Source organism: Pongo abelii, chromosome 2, assembly GCF_028885655.2.
Source record: "Pongo abelii isolate AG06213 chromosome 2, NHGRI_mPonAbe1-v2.0_pri, whole genome shotgun sequence".
In the NCBI taxonomy this organism is placed as follows: Eukaryota; Metazoa; Chordata; class Mammalia; order Primates; family Hominidae; genus Pongo; species Pongo abelii.
Window position 1 is genome coordinate 52,007,987 of NC_085928.1, and position 22,357 is coordinate 52,030,343.

The following is a 22,357-nucleotide window of genomic DNA, read 5'->3' on the forward strand; positions in this document are numbered from 1 at the left end:
TTGCCACAACCTTCAATTTGGGAAAAGCACAATATCTGCAAAGAGCAATAAAATTATGGACAATAAAATGAGATATACCTGTACATATTTTTGGCTTGGCTTTGGTATCCTTTTTATATTTTTAATATGAATTGTGAATTTTTTTAAAGAGTCACAATACATGGGACAGGGATAATCCCATCACAATTTGAAAGGCCAATTTCTTGAATCTTAGGCTTTAATATGTTCATTTTGCTGCCATGTTCAGCTCATGTTCAGCTCATTTTCTTATTCTCAGGCCAGTTCTTTCCTCCTCATCATCATCATCTAATTCATTGTTCTTTGATTTAGCCGTTGTATTCTAATTTCACAGCCTTTTTCTATTTTCTTTCCCATTTCTCTACAACGAATTACCTCAACCTCTAAATAAATCCTCATTTAGCCTAACTATCCAGCTACCTAACTCCGAAATTCAGGCAGTTGAGATTCAATTATAGCCCCATTCAGTTATAATTTCCAGTCAAATTTCTGATGGATCCTCAAGGCTAACTCACATATCAAAAAAAAAAAAAAAAATCCCAGTGTAATATACATGAGAATACACTAGAGCACAAATTCAAGGATGACATTCATTTTTGACTCTTGTTCTAAGGAAATCTTGTTTGAATAAATAAGTATAATTCCTCAACCTCGACTGCCTTAGCTGGCTTCCCTCTATAAAATTCTTCTGATTTCCCATTTGAAGCTTTAAGTTGGCCTGACATGTGCACTTATTAAGTCCTAAATCTCACTGGTCATTGTGCCCCTTCACAAATTACACTTGAGTTTTTGTTTGTTTGTTTGTTTTTAAGATGGAGGCTCACTCTGTGGCCCAGGCTGGAATGCAGTGGCGCGATCTTGGCTCACTGGTCCGCCTCCCAGGTTCAAGTGATTCTCCCACCTCAGCCTCTCAAGTAGCTGGGATTACAGGTCTGTGCCACCACGCCCAGCTAATTTTTGTATTTTTAGTAGAGATGGGATTTCACCATGTTGACCAGGCTGATCTCGAACCTCCGACCTCATGTGATCCGCCTGCCTCAGCCTCCTAAAGTGCTGGGATTACAGGAGTAAGCCAACCCACCTGGCATTACACTTGAGTTTTATTGAATTGATTGCAATTTTCTGAATCACTCAGTTTGCTCACATCTCTGTTCTTTGCTCAAGTAGTTTGCTCTCCCTGAGCTAACCTTGGTGCTATTGTTTGGACTATTCAGCTCCTCTTCCTTTTCTAGACCCAGAAGAGGAATCAGCCATTCTGTTAAGCCTTCCCTTGACCATGTCCCTAGACCATGTCCCTCTGGATTAAATTTATCTTCTTCGGTGTCCATGTTATCTTGTGCATCCTTCTACTGTAGTATTTATACTGTCATATCATGCACATCATGCATGCGTGCTTACTTCTCTGCCCTTCCTCTAATTTGAAAACTCCTAAAAAATGGAAACCTCAAAGATGGAAATCCCTCAAAGACAAGAACTTCAATTATAAATTAGCATCTATTTGTCTCCTTCACTTTATAGCATTCTTCTCCTTTTATTATAGTGTTTAGATTTTTTACCTAAAGATCATTGAATTTCTGAAAAAGTTAACTTTCTTTACATATTTTATTTGAAATCTAAGAATTAAAATATTGCTTAGTAACTGTAGATTTGTGTTCTAAAGGAAACAATAGGTTGGCATGTATAATTTGTTAGGATTTCTGTTCATTTTTGCCGGTTTACCTAGAATTGCTACTCTCTGCATCAGTGTGTAAGGTAATCATTCCTGGTGCACTGGGAGTCCATTAACAGAGGCTCCAAATCTCTTGGAAGCACTGGTAGTGGCTGTGGGCCCTGCTCGTTCAGTGTGAACAGTTTTAGGCAAAGTAGATGATCCAGTCAACCTTGGACTAACTCATGCTGTTTTCTGTTTCCTTTGTCTATTTTTGTATTGCCAAACTACTCATTAACTGCTGAAAGAAAGAAACCTAGGGAGAAAGAGATGCAAGTTAGAGTGAGGTAAGGTCACTGTTCCTGAATAAGAAATTATTACAATGGCATTTAGAGTAAACCTATGTCATTTCAATGTCAAACCTTTAAACTAGTATATATGATACTTCTACCCTTATTTCAAATAAGAGTACATAATCTCTTTTACCTACCACATATTAAACTTCAAAGGTCATATTCTTAGAGGTGACGATATTGTTGAAAGAATGTTTTTTATCCTATATTTTCGTTTGTTTATTTTTCCTTCTGTCTAATCCATTTTTTATTTTGCCAATTATGCCTGACTTTTTTTTCATTTATTCTCTTTTCTATTAATCTCTAGTTTCATTGGATTGTCATTGTCCTTTCTTCTTAGGTATCAGTATTTCTCTCTGTATTCCAAATGATAGAAAATGGAGTTTGGGGGCTACAACTTTGTTTATTCTATTTAGGTCTCATCATCCCTTACAAATCCACATATCTTCATAAAATGGACCTGTATTCCTTTATTTGCAGTACCTTGAGAGGTTAGTTATACTAAACAACACCCTTCAAGATTAACACAAGCATCTTAACTAAACACGTAATAGTATTATCATTATAATCTTAATGTTGTCTTCTTAATGTCTTATAAAATATGATAAATAAAATGTAAGCGTAATGCGATATAAAAATTGTGGAATCCTTAAGTGATCAGAAGAATAATAACCTGCCTTAATGGAAATTGTGAATATTGATTGCCTATCTAGTATGTATAGGACATTGCTAAGCACTGAGATATACAAATGTGTATAAATTTGTGTCTTTGTTTTCGAGGAGTTTATATAGATTATTTATTTTCATTGATTTCCTAACTTTTAAAAGGTGCACTTAATGATTCCCTGTAATACTATCTAAAACTAAGGTGCATAATCCATTCTCTTTAAAACTCGAACAGTTCCTGAGAAGGTAGCATGTGATCGACTATACGACGTATGCTGCTAGAAGAAATTCAAAAAACATAAATTTTCTTTTTAGAAGCCACCTTAGAAAGTGTGTTCAAGATTCTGCTGTTCCTCTGGTTCATTTCTTCTTCCCACTTTATCGAAGAGAAAACTGCGGCTACTTCACTTCTAGAAAACACTGTTTTCTAGTTCTGTGAAGAAATTCAGCAGTAGCTTAATGGGAATAGCATTGAATCTATAAATTACTTTGGGCAGTATGACCATTTTCATGATATTGATTCTTCCTATCCATAAGCATGGAATTATTTTCCATTTGTTTGTGTCCTCTCTTACTTTCTTGAGTAGTGGTTTGTAGTTCTCCTTGAAGAGGTCCTTCATGTCCCTTGTAAGTTTTATTCCTAGGTATTTTATTCTTTGTAGCAATTGTGAATGGGAGTTCACTCATGATATGGCTCTCTGCTTGTCTATTATTGGTGTATAGGAACGCTTGTGATTTTTGGACATTGATTTTGCATCCTGAAACTTTGCTGAAGTTGTTTATCAGCTTAAGGGATTTTGGGGCTGAGATGATGGGGTTTTCTAAATATACAATCATGTCATCTGCAAACAGATGACATAATTGCAATTTGACTTACTCTCTTTCTATTTGAATACCCTTTATTTCTATGCATGCTAATTGTTTTAAGCTTTAGTGTCTTATTCCAGACCTATATTTAAAAATATTTGGGGTTCTAGTCTGAACGTTGATTGAGATAATTAGCTTATAGAATAAAATTTATAATGCATTTTCTCTAAAAGTTTAAACATGCAACTCATTTTCTCATGAAGCAAATAATGACATAATGTAGGGACCTCAGCTAGAGAAAGATGGTCAAAATTTTTTTCTACACCGTATGTCTGTAACAAGGTTACCAGAAAGCTATACTCCCTATCCTTGTCTCTTGGATCTCTAGAACTGCTGGTTCCTAACTTTGCCCTACTATTTTTGTTTATACCTTGAGTCAATAAAAAGAACAATTGCATGGAACAAGTCTGTATTTATTGAAAACTTCTACCCTGTGTGTATTTATTACCCAAAACCCATAGTAATGCTTCCGTGACTGATTCAACTCAGAAATCAGGGCCAGGAAAACATTACTTTTCCCTCATGGATGAATATGCTTTCTGGGCAAGAGAAGTTCTCTCATCTTATGTAGTTTTTCTTTCCACCTTTTAGCAGAAAATTCAGAAGTATTACATATGCTCAAATGTGGCAATCTCACTCAGCCAGAATTTTTTATTTTTTACTTCTTTATAGTTCTTAGTGGCTGCCTCTGAATTGTATTGATATCATTATAAGTTGTCAAAAATGTTTTATGGAAACAATAAAATCCATGTGTCCTTTGGGACACATGCTGCTTCTCTAAAATGGTTTTTGTGTTATACATTATTTTAATTTTTCTCTTTTTTCCCAGATTAGTAAAATGTGGAAGTCAAAGGCACAGCTTAATTTTTTGTTCCTCCATGCAAGCCCATCTTTGTCACCACCTCCACCGCCCCCCTCACAGCCTAATAGAGAGCTGATTGTGATGTGTTTCATACTCTGAATAGTGTGTGAAAACCTCTGAGTATGGTATCTTTTGTATTATTACGCAGAAAACATATTTTTGAATAGCTGCTGTGCTCCAAGGACAGGGATAAATAAAACTATTTTATAGCCTTCCAGTTGTTCATAGAAATTTTGTGGATAGTCATGAATATTACAGTAGCACATGATAAACTTCTACACTAAAGGGAGCTAGGAAGTACTAAGAGAATACAGAATGGTACACTTTTATATTGATTATTTAAAACTTGGAGTACAAAACAGTGAGATTTGTGGAAAAAAAATCAGAAAAGATTTTCTCTAAGGTCTAAACAATGGATCTGTTAGGAGGAAGATATTAGGTTCCTCAAAACTCTGTTATCATCTAGGAGACAACTAAAAATACTCCTTTTAATTATTTTTTATTTTTTGCATTTTTTGCTCATTTTCTTACTTGATTACTTGTTTCCAAATAAGGGTAGCTAAATAACAATCAACAATATTCAAAAACCCGTTATTAATAAAGGCCATTATTAACAGTCTCTATTAACCTTTATAACCATCCAATAATATGTGTATGTCATTTCCGTTTTATAGTAGAACACTCAAGTGTAGACAAGTTAAATGATTCTGTAAAACTATACAACTACTAAAGGGTAAAACTAGAATTTGAACCGAGCTCCTTTATTATTAAAAGCTTTATTCTCTGTACTTTATATTGCAGTCATATCCTCATCATTTTAGTTTTTGCCACAGTCTCCAAATCTTTTCAGAAAACAATAAAAAATTGTTTTCAGTGAATGCAATTATAGCTACAAATTTCTGTATTAATACTAGTGTGTATTTCTCATTATTCTTACTCATTGCCATTTTTTATGTCTAATGTCAGATACACATCTCAAAAGCTCTATGTATTTTGCTAAATATTTAAGAAGATAATCCTTTATTATATAAGGAGAAACATTTTTTGGAAGGAGATGGTATCTTAAATTGGGTATAATAAACATTTAAATTTGATTGTGTAGTTTATTCATCTGGATAAAAGAAGAAAATGCAAGTTACATTCTTTGACCTGTCATTTTCAAAAACAATTGGACCTAATTCTAACTATTCAAACTTATACTCACTTGAAAGAATTCAATTCCACTTAAACAGAAGATGAGTGTTGAAATAGTATGGGGAGCAATGTTGATATGTTTGGGCTAAGTAGCTGTCAATGACGTTTTGTAAATATCTGGTTTATGAATATGTTGATTAGAAAATATGAGGCTTGATCATCCTGCTGGGTCATCTGGTGGGATTTTTGCTCCTTCTTAATGTTCTTTTCTATTTTTATTTTGGGCTTATTACCTTTTTCTCCTAGCTAACTAAGGAGATGTTCTATTTTACATGCTAATTGTAATTCCCCTCCCACTCCAAAGTCAGTCTATTTCTTTTATATCTTCCCTGCCAGCTGCAAGAGAAAGACAGACAAAATGAAGCCTTTCTATTGTCAGACACTGACAGAGCAGAGAAATATAGACAGATGGATAACAGATAGTAGGGTTCTAAGTACCCTACAATTTATTGAGGCAAATAGAGGAGAGTTGAGTGGCAAATTACCTACACTGTTCACAAACCAGCAGGCAGCCCTGTTTGCCAGCTATCCAAATTGTTTCTGGGTAATTTGGCACATTTTTACTTTGTTGTGCTATGTCTAAAGGTATGACTTTGAGTTTTAAAAATTCCCTGTTGTGAAAGATCTGCCCAACAACAAGCAATATTTGGAATGTGATATTCAGAGAAATACATGTATCTTTATTTGATAGCTCCCGAAAAAGGAGATTTGAAGCATGATCTTTTAAAGTATTACAGAGATGAAATAATTTATTTTAGTTAATATTTATAGACTTTTTTCCTTTCCATCTTAAAAACTTACCATCCACAATATTCACACTTGGAAATCTGACTTTGATGATGATATTGATGAATCTCAGATATAAAAGTTACTTTTCAAGTCCGTATTTCTCACCATGTAGCAGTTTTAGATGAGCATCATACAGCAATGCTATAGGATAGTGAATTACAAATTAATATTTCACAGAAATAGTTTTGCAGTATACTCTAGAGGGGAAAAAAGGAGAGGCAATAAGAAAACTTGAAGCTTAAATTGGTGTAGAAAAACAATGTTAAGCAGGAGTTTATACTACAGGATTTTGTGAAGCTTATTATACATTATTGTTCATCTTAAATCTCTATAAAGGGAACACAGAAAATTATTTTTCTCAGAATACTACTAGTTTTACCAGGAATCGTGGTCCATGAATCACTCATTGGAATAATTATCATAGGCAATAATGTGGCTCAGCCTTCTTAGTAGTTTGAGTCATAAAATACTAACACATAAAAAGGAACCTTGGCTGGATGCAGCGGCTCACGCCTGTAATCCCAGCACTTTGGAAGGCCGAGGTGGGGGGATTACAAGGTCAGGAGTTTGAGACCACCCTGACCAACATGGAAAACCCTGTCTCTACTAAAAGTACAAAATTAGCTGGGCATAGTGGTGCATGCCTGTAATCCCAGCTACCCCGGAGGCTGAAGCAGGAGAATCGCTTGAACCCGGGAGGAGGAGGTTGTAATGAGCTGAGGTCGCGCCATTGTACTCCAGCCAGGGAAACAAGAGCAAAACTCCATCTCAAAAATACAAATAAATAAATAAAGAGGAATGTTGTTCTTCAGAGCTTTCATGTTCACACTGCAAACTTTCCCTCAATAAAGGATATTTTAAATTAGAAAAGTTATTAATATCATTATTTGCACTATAAGTATTTGACGCCAAATATTTCCTAAAATAACTTAGAGCAGCTCATTCGGAATTAATAAGACATATTAATTTGTCTCATTAATAATTAATAATGAGACACATATTCCTGATAGCCTACTAGAGAGCAAGTGGTGTGACAGACAGTAGGGATATAGCACTGAACAACACAGATGTGGTCATTGGCTTCATGGAATGAGACATATTCCTGATAGCCTACTAGAGAGCAAGTGGTGTGACAGACACTAGGGATATAGCACTGAACAACATAGATGTGGTCACTGGCTTCATGGGGCCTCCAGTCTAATTAACAGATTATCACAGTCTACCTGAAGACTTTCAAAGCACTGCTATTTAAAATGCCCCAAAGGGCATGAATCGTCTTTCCCATACCCACTGCAAACCTACCTCTTCCCCAGGGTTCCAGATAGTTCAATAGATGGCATCATCTTCTGAGTTACTTAAGTCAGGAAGCTTAAGTAACCTCTATTTTTCCATCCTCCTTACTTCCCACAGTTAATCATTGAGTCTTATCAGTTTTAATTCCTAAATATCCTTTCATTTTGGATACTTCCTTCAATCATCACTGCCTCCACTCTTATACATCATCATCTTCTGTTCAGAACACTTCTGTGGCCTGAAAACTTGGGTTCCCATATTGACTTTCCCTTCTTCCAATTCATCTGCCTAGGTATAATCAAGGTGATACTACAATCTTATTTTCTTCTTTGCCTAGATCCGATTTACACATTCTATACAGTTTTCAGCTGAAACCTTACTTTCTCAGAGATGTAATGCCCAAATACAAACTTGGCTTGGTTTTTCCTATATTATACTTACACACTGCCTTGAATATTTGAGGGAAGGGGGGTTGGTAACAGTGATAACACTTTTTATAAAGTGGTGAATTCCAATTTGTTTCACTAAATTATAAGCTCCTTCAGGACAGGGTCTGAGTCTGCCTTTGTTCACAACTATAGAACCGGTACCTGATTTAGCTATGATAAAAGTGCTTGGAAGTTATTTATTCCATCCATGCCATTGCCTCTGCTGCTCCACCAGGGTGGAATTTTCATGTACCTCTTTTCCATCTATACCTCCCCACCTGCCCCAAAATAAATTTCTATCCTTCAAGATTCAGATCAAATGTATTTCCTCAGTGAATTCTGTTATTGTGACTGCCCCAACGTGTTCAGAATTAATCAGTCACAAAATACGTTTTCCTCTATTTAGCAGTAATAATGTCCATCCCTCACCCAAGGCAATGATAATCTTCCATAATGCAAATGCCTCGCAGAGTACTTTGTGTAATGAAAACTTCTAATACGAACTTGTTGAACTGAAGTAAGTTTTGCTGATTCTGACTTTGGTGACTTTATCCTATTAAGTAGAAGCAGACACATATCCAACTGCCTAATTTGATGCCACCAACCAGAGGAGTCTCACATAAAATATAGAAAAGAGAATTCTTTACTCACCCCAAATTTGTGCTTCCTGAGCCTTCACCATCTAATTAAATGGTACCATCTTCCATTTTCTCAAGTAGAAACTTTGGTATCTTTGGATTCTCACTTTTGCTCACCATCCTCCTATTCCTTCTGACAAATCCAACAGCCAGTCCTGTTAGTCCTCCCTCCAGTCTTTTGATTCAATATTCCTTCTATGCCTGCTGCAACGATCTTATTTCAAGCCAAGCTAATTTCTTTTCTGTTTCTTCACAACCATTTCACTGAGTTTGCTCCACCCTTAACCAATTCACTCACTACATAGAGCAAATAATATATTTTAAAAGCATGAATCAGATTACACAACTGCTTCAGAACTTTCAGTGGTTTTCTATATCATCAAGAATAAAAGGAAAACATCTTACCATCCTACAAGGCCCTGAATTTTCTGATTATTCCTACCATGTTAACTCCCTCTTCAGCCACCCCACCTTCCCACTCTCCCCTGTCTGCCTCACTGAATTTCTTTCAGCTCCTAAAGCGAGTCAACCTTTTCTAGCCTCTATTCCTGACTCTACTCCTTTTGCCTGGAATGCACCATTTCTGCAATCTACATGACCGACAACTTCACTTCCTTAAGGGCTCAGTTTAAATGTCAGCCTCCCTGAATTGCTCTGACAATACTGCCTGAATTAGGGCACTTTCTTTTCAATATCTTATACCTTTATCTCCTTGTAGCCATTATTACAACTGCCATTATTCGTATTTGCCATTTGCTTGCTTGTTGCCTAGATTTGCTTGTGGAATGTAAAATTCCACAACAAAAAGTCAAAAAAGAGAATTATATACTAAGTTTTGTAAGAAATAAAGGAGTGTTCAGATTTGTTAATGTTGGATTAATTTTTTATTTAATTTCAATTGTAATGTTATAATATATCTAAGAATATGTCTATTTGTAAGAACAATTAAAAGAAAGGAAATTCAAATTAGTCAATTCAGCAGATTCTGCCATTGTTTCTAAAATAAGACCTTTGATATGATGGGAAATTAGAACTCTCTAAGTCGGTAGGGATACCGACTTCCATGCTTTTAAATGCAAGCAGCCCTACAACGTGATAACTAGCGTACATTTCTGAAGATATAATATTTTGTATGTTTTAATTGCATTTAGGATATTTCCTATGCTTCAAGTAAAATATTTCAATGACTCTACTTTCAAATAATTACTAAGATTCCACTGCACTATTTAGAAAAGGTTAAAAATTTTCATTCTCTTTTTAATAGTCATTTCCTCATTTTCTAGCTAGCTTTTAACCTCAGTGCCATTTTGACACAGATTAAAAATATCCTACACCAATCATGAGATGTTTGACCTTTTATGTCCTAAAATAAAAGGATATAGAAAAGGATGATATCATCTGTAGAGGGAGTATGTTCAACTCTATAAAAAATCTCTGCATGCCACATTTTTATTATGTAGCTTTATTCCCAGACCATTTTCCCCTTGTGTATTTGTGTCATGAAGATGTTTGATTCAATTTTATGTATTCATATGTCTCTTTTTATTTCTAACAGGAAGCATTAATAAGGAAGAAAGATTAGGAATGAGTTTTTGAGTTCAGTGTATGAGAACTAGGATATGTATGGCATGCTTAGTTTGAAATGAAGAAAGGCCAGGAGCATTAGATGGCTAGATAATTGAGTTGTAGCAGCCTAGACGCTGAATTGATATATTTTCAATGAAAAGAAAGCAATTGAATTTCCTGTGAACTCACTGTAGTTCATAACCAGTTTACGTTGGCCTTTTCTCGTCAATTTGTTTGTGCAATTGTTTGTTTATTTAGTCAATTACAACCTGTCCCTTAGGATTCATGGTAACCTTCCTGAACACATATATCCTTTACTTCATGATCCACAAACCGGAAATATGTTTTTCTGCATATTTCTTTCTCAAATAGCAGAAATAAAAGTGTTGGTTTGAACTCTTTTAGTTATTATATTCAATGGCAGTTTTCTGTAGCTGGGGAGTGACGAGCTAAGACAACATGAAAGTAGGCTCAATTCAGGATTAGGTTGTGTTACCCTACTTAGTGATTAGAACTTCCAGGCCTTGCTAAAATATTGATTAACCCCTGTGTCCCTCCAGTAAGCCTTGTAAATCCCTAGAGGAGCAAATGCTCTACAAGTTGACGGCTCCATATGGACTATTGTGAATTACATTGTGCTCTCTTACACTTAATCTCTGCTTATCACTCCATGACCAGCCAATGCCTTTTGAATGACTATAGTACACCTAAAGTCAGGAGGCACAAATTAGAGATTCAAAACTAATATCCTTCCTTGGACTGCATACTCTTCCTTTTGGAGATTGGGTATATCTCCCAAAGTGGTGTTAGTTTTTTCATGGTTTGAACAAAAAGTGGTTTTACGTTTTCAATGACCATATAATATTTGAACCAGCTTTATCACTGGAAATATTGTCTGCTTGTTCCTGGTGTCTATTTGCTGTATAACAAATTTCCTTGAAACTCTGTAGCTAAACATAGTGATCATGTTATTATCTTTTAATTTTGTGGGTCAGAAATTTGGGCAGAGCTATGTTGGGTGATTTTTCTGTTTCAAGTGATGATAATTGCTTTGCTTGACGGAATTTAGCTGGCAAATGAGCTGTTTAAGAGGATCGAAGAGCTGTCATTCACATATCTGATGCTTTTTCAGTGACAGCTGAAACCTAGGTTCAGCTGTGCTGTCCAGCAGAGTGTACACAAATGTCATCTCTAGGGCAGCAGTCTTAGGGCATTCCAACTTCTTACATGGCAGCTCAGAGGTCCTGGAGACAGCAGTTCAAGTAACCTAGCAGAAGTCTGCAAGGCATCTTATTACCTATGCTCAAAATCTTAGAATATCACTTCTGCTCTGTTGTATTGGTCAAGCAAGTTACTGAGGTGAGCCCAAATTCAAGAATAGGAGTTAGACTCAACCTGTCAATGGGAGAAATAGCACAGTACTTGTGGCTATCTCTAACACTGCCCAACCCTCTGTTAGACATAATATATATAGGGTCAGTTTTACTATAGTAGCAGAGTGGGTCAATTAAAAATTCACCTTCCTTATCATTTCTTCATTTATTTATTCATTCATTTATTTGTTCATTCATTAAACAAAGATTAAGTGAAGAGCTATCATATTACATGCAGGCACTCTTCTAGGTAGTAGAGAGATAGTGAACTTAAAATTTAATTTCTAGTAGGGGCAAGCGGAAAATTTAAGGATACACCCTACTCCGAATATTCTATTGGCTTATTTTTGCAGTCTTCACAACAGCCCTATGAGGCAGATATTATCATGTTTATAAGTTGAATTATAAAAAATAAAGTTCATAGAGGCTAATGTTGCTAAGTTCACACAGCTCTATTTAAAAATTAAATAAATAAAGATATTCAATTAGGTCTGCCTGCGTCCAGATTCTGTACATTAAGAAAGATTAATTTGATTTTGGTAGCAAGTAAATTTTATTGTGAATTACAAAATAACTCATTATTTCTTGAATAATTTAGAAAATACAGTAAATCAAAATGATATTAAAAAAACACACAGACCTATATTTCTACTTCTCAGATGTATTCAGTCTTTTCATTTGGGTGTATCCCCATATCTGTCCATGATTGCTATAATCATTCCAAAACTTTATGGCTTAAAATAACAACCATGTATTCGGTTCAAGCGTGTGTGGGTTGTTAATTTAGACTGGGCTCCGTGGGACTCTTCTGCTTCTCCAGTGGGCTTTCTCATGCTTCTGTGTCCAGCTAGGTACTTTTGCTTCTGGGTAGGCTGGCCGACTTCTAGGGTACCACAGGCTCCTCACACATAGTCTCTCTTCCTCCAGTGGGTTGTCCTGGGCTTGTTAACATGCCAGCGATCCGGTTCAAAAAGAGAAGACAGAAGTATGCAATGGCCCTTGAGGTCTAGACCCATGACTGGCATATCAGCACAAAGTAAGTTGGATGACCAGCCCAGATTTAAGACCTGGGGAAATTGACTTCAAGTCTTGATATATTCATGGGGGAAGATGCAAAGCCATATTTCAAAGAATATTGTATTAGGGTACTCCAGAGAGACAGGACAAATAGGAGGGAGATAGATAGATAGATAGATAGATAGATAGATAGATAGATAGATAGATAGATAGATAGATAAGAGGGAATTTATTAGGGGAATTGGGTGACGCAATTATGGAGGCTGAGAAGTCCCATGGACAGGCATGTGCAAGCTACAGACACTGAGATGCTTGGCTCAGTCCAAGTACGAAAAACCTCATAATCAAGGAAGTCAATGCTGTAATTCTCAGCCCAAGGACAAAAACCTGAGAACCTGGGAGATGATGGACACTGATGTGTAAGTTCTGGACTCCAAAGGCTGAGAAGCCTAGAGTTTTCTAAGATAGCAGAGAAAGAGTGTTACTCAGCTCCAGAAGACAGACATATTTGCCTTTTTTTCTGTTTTTGTTCTCTCTGCATCCCCTGCAGATCGGATAGTACCTTCCCACATTGACAGTGGCTCTTCTCTACCTAGTCCACTCAGATTCATATGCTAATCTCCTCTGGGAACACCCTCACAGACATACCCCCAAATAATGATTTATCAGATTTCTGGATATTTCTTCATCCAGTCAAGTTGACACCTATAATAAATCATCACAGGTATGGACTCAGAAAATAGTAACAAAATTGTAGCCATTTTTTAATCAATGTGCTACAACTCTTCCATTTTTTTCTAGGCTTCTATAAGTAAACACAGATATATATATATAAAAAATATATATATATAAACAAATATGTTATATATACATATTTATGTATATATGGATACACTGTCAACAATAGCTTGGTTAAACATTATTTACTGTTTTTATAAAGAAACCAATCTATTATCATTGCTTTAACTTGCATCTGTTTGATTACTCACAAAATTAAATATATTTTCACATATTTATTGGCTACTTGATAGAATTATTTACAGTGATGTGCTGGGATGAAAGAAAGGAGGCAAAAAATTATTAGGGAGCATTTTGCAATTATGCAGTGAAAAGAAAATTATCACTAAAGCATCAAAAATGGTCAGCATGGGAAGAGAGGAGAAAACCGTTGTGAGAACAGGACCCAGGTGGCATGACTGCTGCCCAAATAGAGAAAGAAAGAGAGCATTAAAGATCAAAGGTGCTTCTGAAAAAACTTGAAGAATGAGGATGCCATTAATAGTTAATACAATATTATTCATTACAATTCATAACATAACATTATAATGCACAATTTAAAAAATTGCCATAATTAGCATAATTGTGAAGTTGGAAGGAGAAAATAATTGTATTTAAAAAGTTCATTCCTGAACATTTTTGACAATAAGATACCATCAGAACACCAAATGGAGATATTAAGCAGGCAATCTATATTGTGTTATAAACATGTGTTAGCTTATTCAAAAAAGTGATGGTGAGAAAATATTTGTCTTTCCAAAGGAATAGATGTTATTTCTCCTTAAAGGAAACACAGATTTTTTTTTTTTTTTTTTTTTTTGAGACAGGGTCTCACTCTGTTGCCCAGGCTGGAGTGCAGTGGTGTGATCACGGCTCACTGCAGCCTCAAGCTCCTGCAATCAAGCCATCCTTCCACATCAGCCTCCCCAGTAGATGGACTACAGGCATGCACTACCACAGCTGACTAATTTTTGTAGTTTTTGTAGAGATGAAATTTCGCCATGTTGTCCAGGCTGTTCTCAAAATCCTGAGCTCAACCAACCCACCCACCTCAGCCTCCCAAAGTGCTAGAATTACAGGGGTGATCCACCATGCCTGACCCACAGATATTTAATAAGACCTTAATCATAGCGCATTTAAGTGGCAGAAGAAGAAAGGAGCAAGCAAAAGACGTTGAGAATTGAGCCGTGTCATAGTATAATTTCTATCTCATTCCCCCGTACCCTCTCGTTTCAATTCCATAACGTACTTGCCCTCAATTAGTGATCATTTCTCATACTTGGTTGTTAAGAATAAAGCTCTCAGGTGTCTTTACCTTCCAGCACTAAACCTAAAACTCACCAAAATATCTTCCTTTCTTCTTCCACAATGAAAAGAGTATCTGTTTTTCTCTCACAAGAAATGTTCAACGGATCCCATTCCTCTCTGTCAATAGTTCACCCTTCTCCTGGCTGCTGTCTCTTCAGTGTCATTTGCTTCCTGTTTTTTTTCCAAATCATTCCCATAAGTAAAGAAATATCCTCTAGTATATACCATCTGCAATAATAAAAACATCTCTTGCCCTCATATCTGTCTCCAACTACTTCTGCATTATTTGTGTTCCCTTTTTAGCAAAATTTATTCACTCCCTTGTTCTCTCTAATTCATCTCCAATTCATTCCCTACCTCTAAGTGCTCTTATTCTACTCTAGCCACTCTTCAAAGTCATTAACAACCACCATGTTGCCAAGTCCAGTTTATTCTCACCATCTCATTCGACTTGTCAGCAGTGTTTGACAGTGAATCCTTACATTCATATTGAAACATCTTCCTGTCTCATCATTCACTCTCTATTTTCTTCTAAATTCACTGATCCTTATTCTTTTTTGGCTTCTTCTACCCTACCCCATCCATAAATATTAGAATTTTTTGAAACTTTTTTCAAGACTTAAAAAAAAAAAAAAAACCTTGTCAATTTTATTGGATATAAACATTGTCTTTGTGCTGAAGTTTTCCACACCTAGAGGCCTAGGCATTTCTCTGAGCTGAAAACAAACATAACCAAATATATGCCTGGAATCATCACCTGGGTATTTCACATACAGTTCTGACATTAGGTGTTGAAAGCACAACTCATTGGTTTTTGTTTGTTTGCTTGTTTTTGTTTTTTTTTTTAATGAGACAAAGTCTTAGTCTGTTGCCCAGGCTGGAGTGCAGTGGTATGAACATGGCCACTGCATGACCTCCCAGTGTCATGGAATCCTCCTATCTTAGCCTCCTGAGTAGCTGGGACAACAGGTGTGCACCACCACACCCAACTAATTTTTTAATGTTTTTTATAAGGTGTTGCTCAGGCTAGTCTTGCCTTGGCCTCCCAAAGTTCTGGGATTAAAAGCATGAGACACCATGCCTGACCAAATTGTCTTTTCTCTTTCCTATTGTGTCTTTACTGTCACCTTTCTCTATGTCAATAAATAACAACATCATTCACTCATTTATTCAAACCAGAAACAGGATTGACTTTAATATTCCCCTCACCTCTTCAATCTAAGCAGCAGAAATTTCTGTTGATTCTGTCTCTAAATGGTACCTTGAATATGTCCACCTCTTTTTACCTCTTCTCTTGGAATCATCAGGTCCAGCCTCTCCATATAGAAACAAAAAGTGAATTTCATAACGCTGAATTGGGTCACATCATTCCTGTGTTAAAACCTATCAAAAGAACCCATTGGTGAACCTATTTCACTCATGGTAACACTCAAGCTCTTAATAAGATTTAAAAGCCCTGAATAATATGGATACTACATAATTTCTAAACTCACTTAGTGCCACTTTTCCTATATCTGACAATAATCTGTGCACTCAGATTGCAAAGTGGTTTTCTAGAAGGTTTCTCTAGCCCCCCCCGCCCTTAGTTGACAGTGAATGCTTCCATCTCTCCTGCTGTCCACGTGGCTGTTTTTTATATTGCTTTTTAGTTGTCACATTCTCAGTGGGCCAGTTATAGATTGAATTGTGTCTCCCCAAAGGATATATTGAAGCCTACAGTACCTTTGAATGTGACCTTTTTGGAAACAGGGTCTTTGTAGATATAATTAAGCTAAAATGAGGTCACTAGTATGGGTCCTAATCCAATATGACTTAGGGCTTTTTAAGAAGGAGAAATTTGAACACAGAGACAGACACATAGAGAAAAAAAGATGAAGATGATGTAAAGACTTACACAAAGGAGACAGGCATGTCATGATGGAGGCAGAGAATGGAGTATTGCATCTGCAAGCCAAGGAATAACAAGGATTGCCTGCAAACACCTGAAGCAAGAAGAGACTAAATAGGACTCTCCCACACATACCTGAGGGCAATGATGCTGCTGACATCTTGATTTTGAACTTCTACCCTCTAGAGTTGTAAGGGAATAAATTTCTGTTGTTTTAAGCTACTGAGTTTGTGGTACTTTGCTACAGAAGCCCTAAGAAATTAATAAAGGGCCTCAAATCCCCATGCTATCTAACCTGTTTTGTTTTAGATTACCTTTTATGATTTATTTTCCTTCAAACTCTATTGCACCTAAAGTCCTAGCATGCATGAGTCTGTTTTGGTGATTGTGGTTTCCTTTTCTGCAGTCAAGGACCAAGCTTCCATGTTCACACTCATATCTCCAACTTTCTGCCTAGTATACAGGCAATCATCAATGCATTATTTGCTATAAACATGAAATAAAGATACAGTGTTGGAGAAGTCAAGGAAAAGGAATAGCTCAGTAAAAAGTGAGGGTTATGAATGTCAAATGCTGCAATGGAATCAGAAGCAAAAAAAGGTTATTGTATCTTGTAAGCCGTGGAAGCAGTTGGTGACCTTTGAGGGATCAGTTTCAGGCAAGTGGATACGGTAGAAAACACATCATAGGAATAAACACTGAGTCAGCAGTGAAGAAATGTAGGAGGCAGGTGTAGGTTGCTCTTTCCAGAAAGTTGGCAGTGAAATGAGGACGTATAGTAAAGCAAAGCCTCAAATTTTCTTTGGGTCTCTATCTAACTAAAATGGGAAATGAGTATTCAAATATGAAGGCTGTGTTTCTGGTTTATTAATTATAGTAGAGACAAGCAGAGATTCTAGATTTGAAGAGAAAGTATTCAACACAATGAGGGAAAAAAGGTGTTTTTATGAATTAAGTGAAGAATTTAGGAGAAACCAGAATCATTAATGAGGATAAAGAGTAGATGCCTTTGGAAAGTTTCTTCCTCAAGAATAAAAATAAACCCAGATAATGATAGAAATACAGAAAGTATCATAGACAGCATCATATAGTGGCTTCTATTTTGCTTTTGGTTTGTGTTTGCTTTTTCAAACATATGTTCCCTATTAGATTTTAAACATTTTTCAGATCCAAGATTCTCTCTGTACATACAAAACAGGGTAAAATATATATGTTAAGACATTCTCTTGTCTTAAGCCATATATAGTTTGTATTTAGTGGAAAAGTTCTCATTCTTAATTTTATGCCCAACTTAAAACCTGTTAAATACTTTATGCTCAGCAAGAGGTGAGAAGTTATTTTCATTAAGTCATTTTCTATTAAAAGAAGAGCTGGTGTTAATTGAGTGCTTGTGGTATGCCAGGCTCTGTGCTAAGGTTTTAAACACATTTTATCATTTCTTCTTTGAAATAACACAAAGGGATAGGGGCGTTTTGTTTCTATATGCAGATGAGAAACTGAGGTTTCGAAGGATCACTTGTCTAAAGGCATACAAAGAAGTTGCAGGAAATACATGCCTGTCTCCAGAGCCTCAGGCCTAAATCTGTGTGTTAACTGCCCAGAGATGTACGGAACACTTGCGTAAAAGAAAATTCCAGTTTTATGTTCAGCTGTATTTTTTTGAAGTTTTATTATCTGTTAAAAAATGCTATTTTCTATAAAAGCAGTAATAAGCCATGCCTCCATGTCTCTGCTAGCTTTCAACTATGCTGATGATTGGCTTGATTGTTTATCTCACAATATCCTATGTATACTCTTGACAATTTTTCATTTCATGGGTTTTTAAATGATAAAAACAAAAACTTGGTTTGAATACAACAAAATGATTGACAAAAGATATTCTAAGCAATAAAATCTCCAATTTCCTTGTTTCTGGTGTCCCTCCCGAAGAGGTGTGTGGCAATAGTGAATCTCTTTTAAATTAATATTGATGTCTCCATTTGGAAACTAATAAAATCTTATGCCTTCCACAGTTGGTAGCAATAAAAACGAAGTATGTATCATTTAAGGTGGCCTTAATAGCTGGCACTGAGGCTGAGTCAGATTTTATAAGCATTTTAAATTATGTTACTCAGCAATTATTGTTAGCATGGACATTGTTATATGTGATTATCTAATGATTTAAATTATTTAAAATCAATATGTAGTTCTAAAAGCTTAGACATATAACTTTAAAATGGTTCACATGAACTCGTTTGACAGCATGTTAATGTTTCTGTCTTAAATTTTATATAATCACCTATATTTACACCTTGTAAACCAGGTTAATTTAAACATTGAAGATACAAACTACCATAACTTTACAAAATGCATGAATATTACCATCATAAGGAAAACAAGTAATGTTATGGACAATAAAGTATCCAAGATTGTCTTATGCTTCCCATTGCTGTACCTAATATTTTCTTTCCCTTTCTAAACCGAATTTCATCAAATCTTGACGTCAAAGACAGACAGTATATATGCTCAGTTATTTAAGTAGTTAATTTATTATAGTTCGTTCATATGCCAAACTTGATGTTTTTTGATTCCTTAGACTTTTTTGTAGGCATTCAAAGGTTTTGCATGCTTAATTAAAACATTTTAAAGAACAGCCTTTGAATGGGTTATAGTAGCACATTAAGAGCGATTAATACTGGGATCACAGTTGTATCAAGATAGCAACAACAGAATATTATATTTAACAACTCTTAAGTGGTGCTAATGGGCAGCTTTAGACTACAGAGCAAGGAGAATCTATAAGTGCAAATACAAATCTTGTTACACATGATTAAGTAAAATGAATGGGGTAATTAAGAAGTAACTCCAGGCTTAAATATTACAGACTGAATTCTTAATATGCATGTGGTGCCTACAAATATAACTTCAACATGGCCTCATCTCTTCATATGCAAAACTCCCTTTGTGACCAATAGGCATCCAGGGTTTATTCTCAATGACAGCTGACCTACACTGGGTAAATAGCTTTGCAAATCATGTCAGTACTGGGAAGGATACTCAGAGGTTATCTTGCCTATCTTTCTGCTTTCCAGCAAGGTCATACTTAAATCATCCCAACAACTCAGACATCCTGTTATTAAAGCTTGTCAGAAAGAATATGTCTTAGACCTCCTTGTTTGATTATATAATATTTAATAATTCTCATTAGTATATTCTTCTTTTTTATTCATTCATTCACTACCTTTACTTCAATTCTGCATTATAAAATTAATTTCCTGCTTTGATTTTTCTTCAGGAGAATACAACTATTCTCTACAAGCGGTTTTTCTTTACTCTTGGATTCTTCAACAGGAAGAATGAAATTAGAATTAATTTTTTTAAAAAAGAAGTAGGCATACATAACATTCCCTTTGTTCCAAATACTTCTTTTTGTAATATTTCTCACATCCCTCTGCCAGGAAAGTTGCCATATCTGTCACACCTTCTCTCTTTATTTCCTTTCTGATGAACTAGATGTGATAGTCTGTCATTTCAACTATTTTCACTCCAATAACCTCAACTCTTTCCCTATTTTGCTTGCCCCACGTATACAGGGTGAAACTCCAGTGCTCAACTTACCTGTCTTCACTTTCTTCAGGCCTATTATTGGACTATAGATTGCAATCTAGAAAAATTATTGGTTTCCAACAGTAACCTGACCTTCGATTGGCTTACAAATCCGGCCATTTCCCTAGTTAGTGCCCTTAGTAACCTGACCTTCGATTGGCTTAAAAATCCGGCCATTTCCCTAGTTAGTGCCCTTAGTAACCTGACCTTCGATTGGTTTACAAATCCGGCCATTTCCCTAGTTAGTGCCCTTAGTAACCTGACCTTCGATTGGCTTACAAATCCGGCCATTTCCCTAGTTACTGCCCTTAGTAACCTGACCTTCGATTGGCTTACAAATCCGGCCATTTCCCTAGTTACTGCCCTTAGTAACCTGACCTTCGATTGGCTTACAAATCCTGCCATTTCCCTAGTTACTGCCCTTAGTAACCTGACCTTCGATTGGCTTACAAATCCGGCCGTTTCCCTAGTTAGTGCCCTTAGTAACCTGACTTTCGATTGGTTTACAAATCCTGCCATTTCCCCAGTTAGTGCTCTTATTTTCTAAAGTGATTATTCCCATCCTTCTCGATTCTTTCAAATCTTTCCTTTCAAGCTTATTCTTGTTGGTATAAAAATAAATAAATAAAAATAAAATCTCCTTTCCTAGCAATTTTGTCCTTACTATTATTTTAATTTCTAATTTATAGAAGAAATAAAATCTTCAGGAATTCTCTAAACTTTGCGTCCAGCACTCCACCACACACACACACACACACACACACACACACACACACACACACACACAGATGTCATAAAAGTATTTTTTTTACATTTATACCCATCATGTCCTCCTGTTAAGCAGAAGTTGTTCTTCCTTTAATCTAGGGCTAACTTCTCTATGTCTGGATCTCTTTCTTCCCACACGATAAATTACTTAGGAATTGTAATAACTTCAATTTGTGTTGGTACCATCCTGTCACTATTCAATCACATTTAAGTTTTTTCATTTTATCAAAACAAATAATACGATCTGTCTATTTCATCTCTCTACAGCTTTACTCTTCTTTCCTCCACTTGACAGCCAAGTGTTTACAAGAGCTGCTTATACTTACTGTATTTCTTACCTTTCATTCATAGGTCAATTTATGCTGCCCAGCTTCATTCTCTACCAGACTATTGAACTGCTTTCTCAAAGGTCATCAATAATAAATATGGTGAACAAGTTCAGTTGTTATATTTACTTGACTTCTCAGTAGCATTTAACACTGAGGGTCATTCTCTCATGAAAACACTCTCATTGAGTGGTTTCTGTAGCACCATCTACACTGATTTGTGACCATTCACCTGTTACCATTTTTGGAGGTACTTTCTCAACCCGTCAGTCAAAATACTGGTTATCTGTAAGAATTATCTTGTAGCCATGTTTACTTGGGATCACTCTTTCCTACTGCCATGGAACCAATGAAAGTCTTTGTATTTGGTGGTATTCACTTTCAGGTATGTTTCTGCTCTTTCAACCCACACATACAGCTAGCTACTAGATAACTTTACTTTATTCTCCAGTCCGCTTAAATTTGCTGTGTCCATATCTAAGCCTGTCCTGTTACTTGCAAGTAGTTTTCTGGCCTGCAATCATTCTCCTAGTGAATGGTGCCACTACCATCTGTTAGTTGTCCAAACAGAATATTGGGCACGATATAAATTTCTGTTATCAAATGCTGTTGTTTTGATTCCCCAGCCTTACCTTGTTCTAGGGCACAATTATAGATGATGATTAACTCTGTTCCCTTTCACTTCCTTCCTGATTATCTATGTTGCAAGTAGAAAATAATTTGTTCATTTAGTGTTGTTGGCATACGCCCATAGGGGAAAATCTTTCAAAACTTACTCTTAATGAATGTAAAGATCAGACATTTGTCAGTGAGACATATATTAAGCTTTCAAAAAATGGGAACTATCTTCCTAGAAAATGTTGTGTGAATACAAAGCTGGACTTGTTTACTGGCAACCTTTATTCAGATTATTAATTGATCATGTGACCTCTTTTTTTTCTTTTTGAGACCCTGGCCAGACTATTTACCATTTTATTGAAGAACTATGTGTTC

The 22,357-nt window shown here is 35.9% G+C and overlaps 2 long non-coding RNA genes across 3 annotated transcripts in view; one reads left to right on the top strand and one right to left on the bottom strand.

Moving 5' to 3' along the window:
• Positions 1–22,357, top strand: part of LOC134760996 (uncharacterized) — a 384,162-nt gene that overhangs the window by 242,882 nt on the left and 118,923 nt on the right. The gene's annotated exons all lie outside the window — the stretch shown is intronic.
• LOC129058501 (uncharacterized) lies at positions 1,604–20,453 on the bottom strand. Of its 2 annotated transcripts, XR_008523638.2 has the most exons (5): positions 20,283–20,396; positions 16,007–16,180; positions 14,831–14,968; positions 6,410–6,538; positions 1,604–1,982 (listed from the first exon to the last, which is right to left on the bottom strand). It is a non-coding gene; the product is annotated as an uncharacterized LOC129058501 (long non-coding RNA). The 2 variants fall into 2 exon arrangements; XR_008523641.2 differs by lacking the exon at positions 14,831–14,968 and having other exon boundaries at positions 20,283–20,453.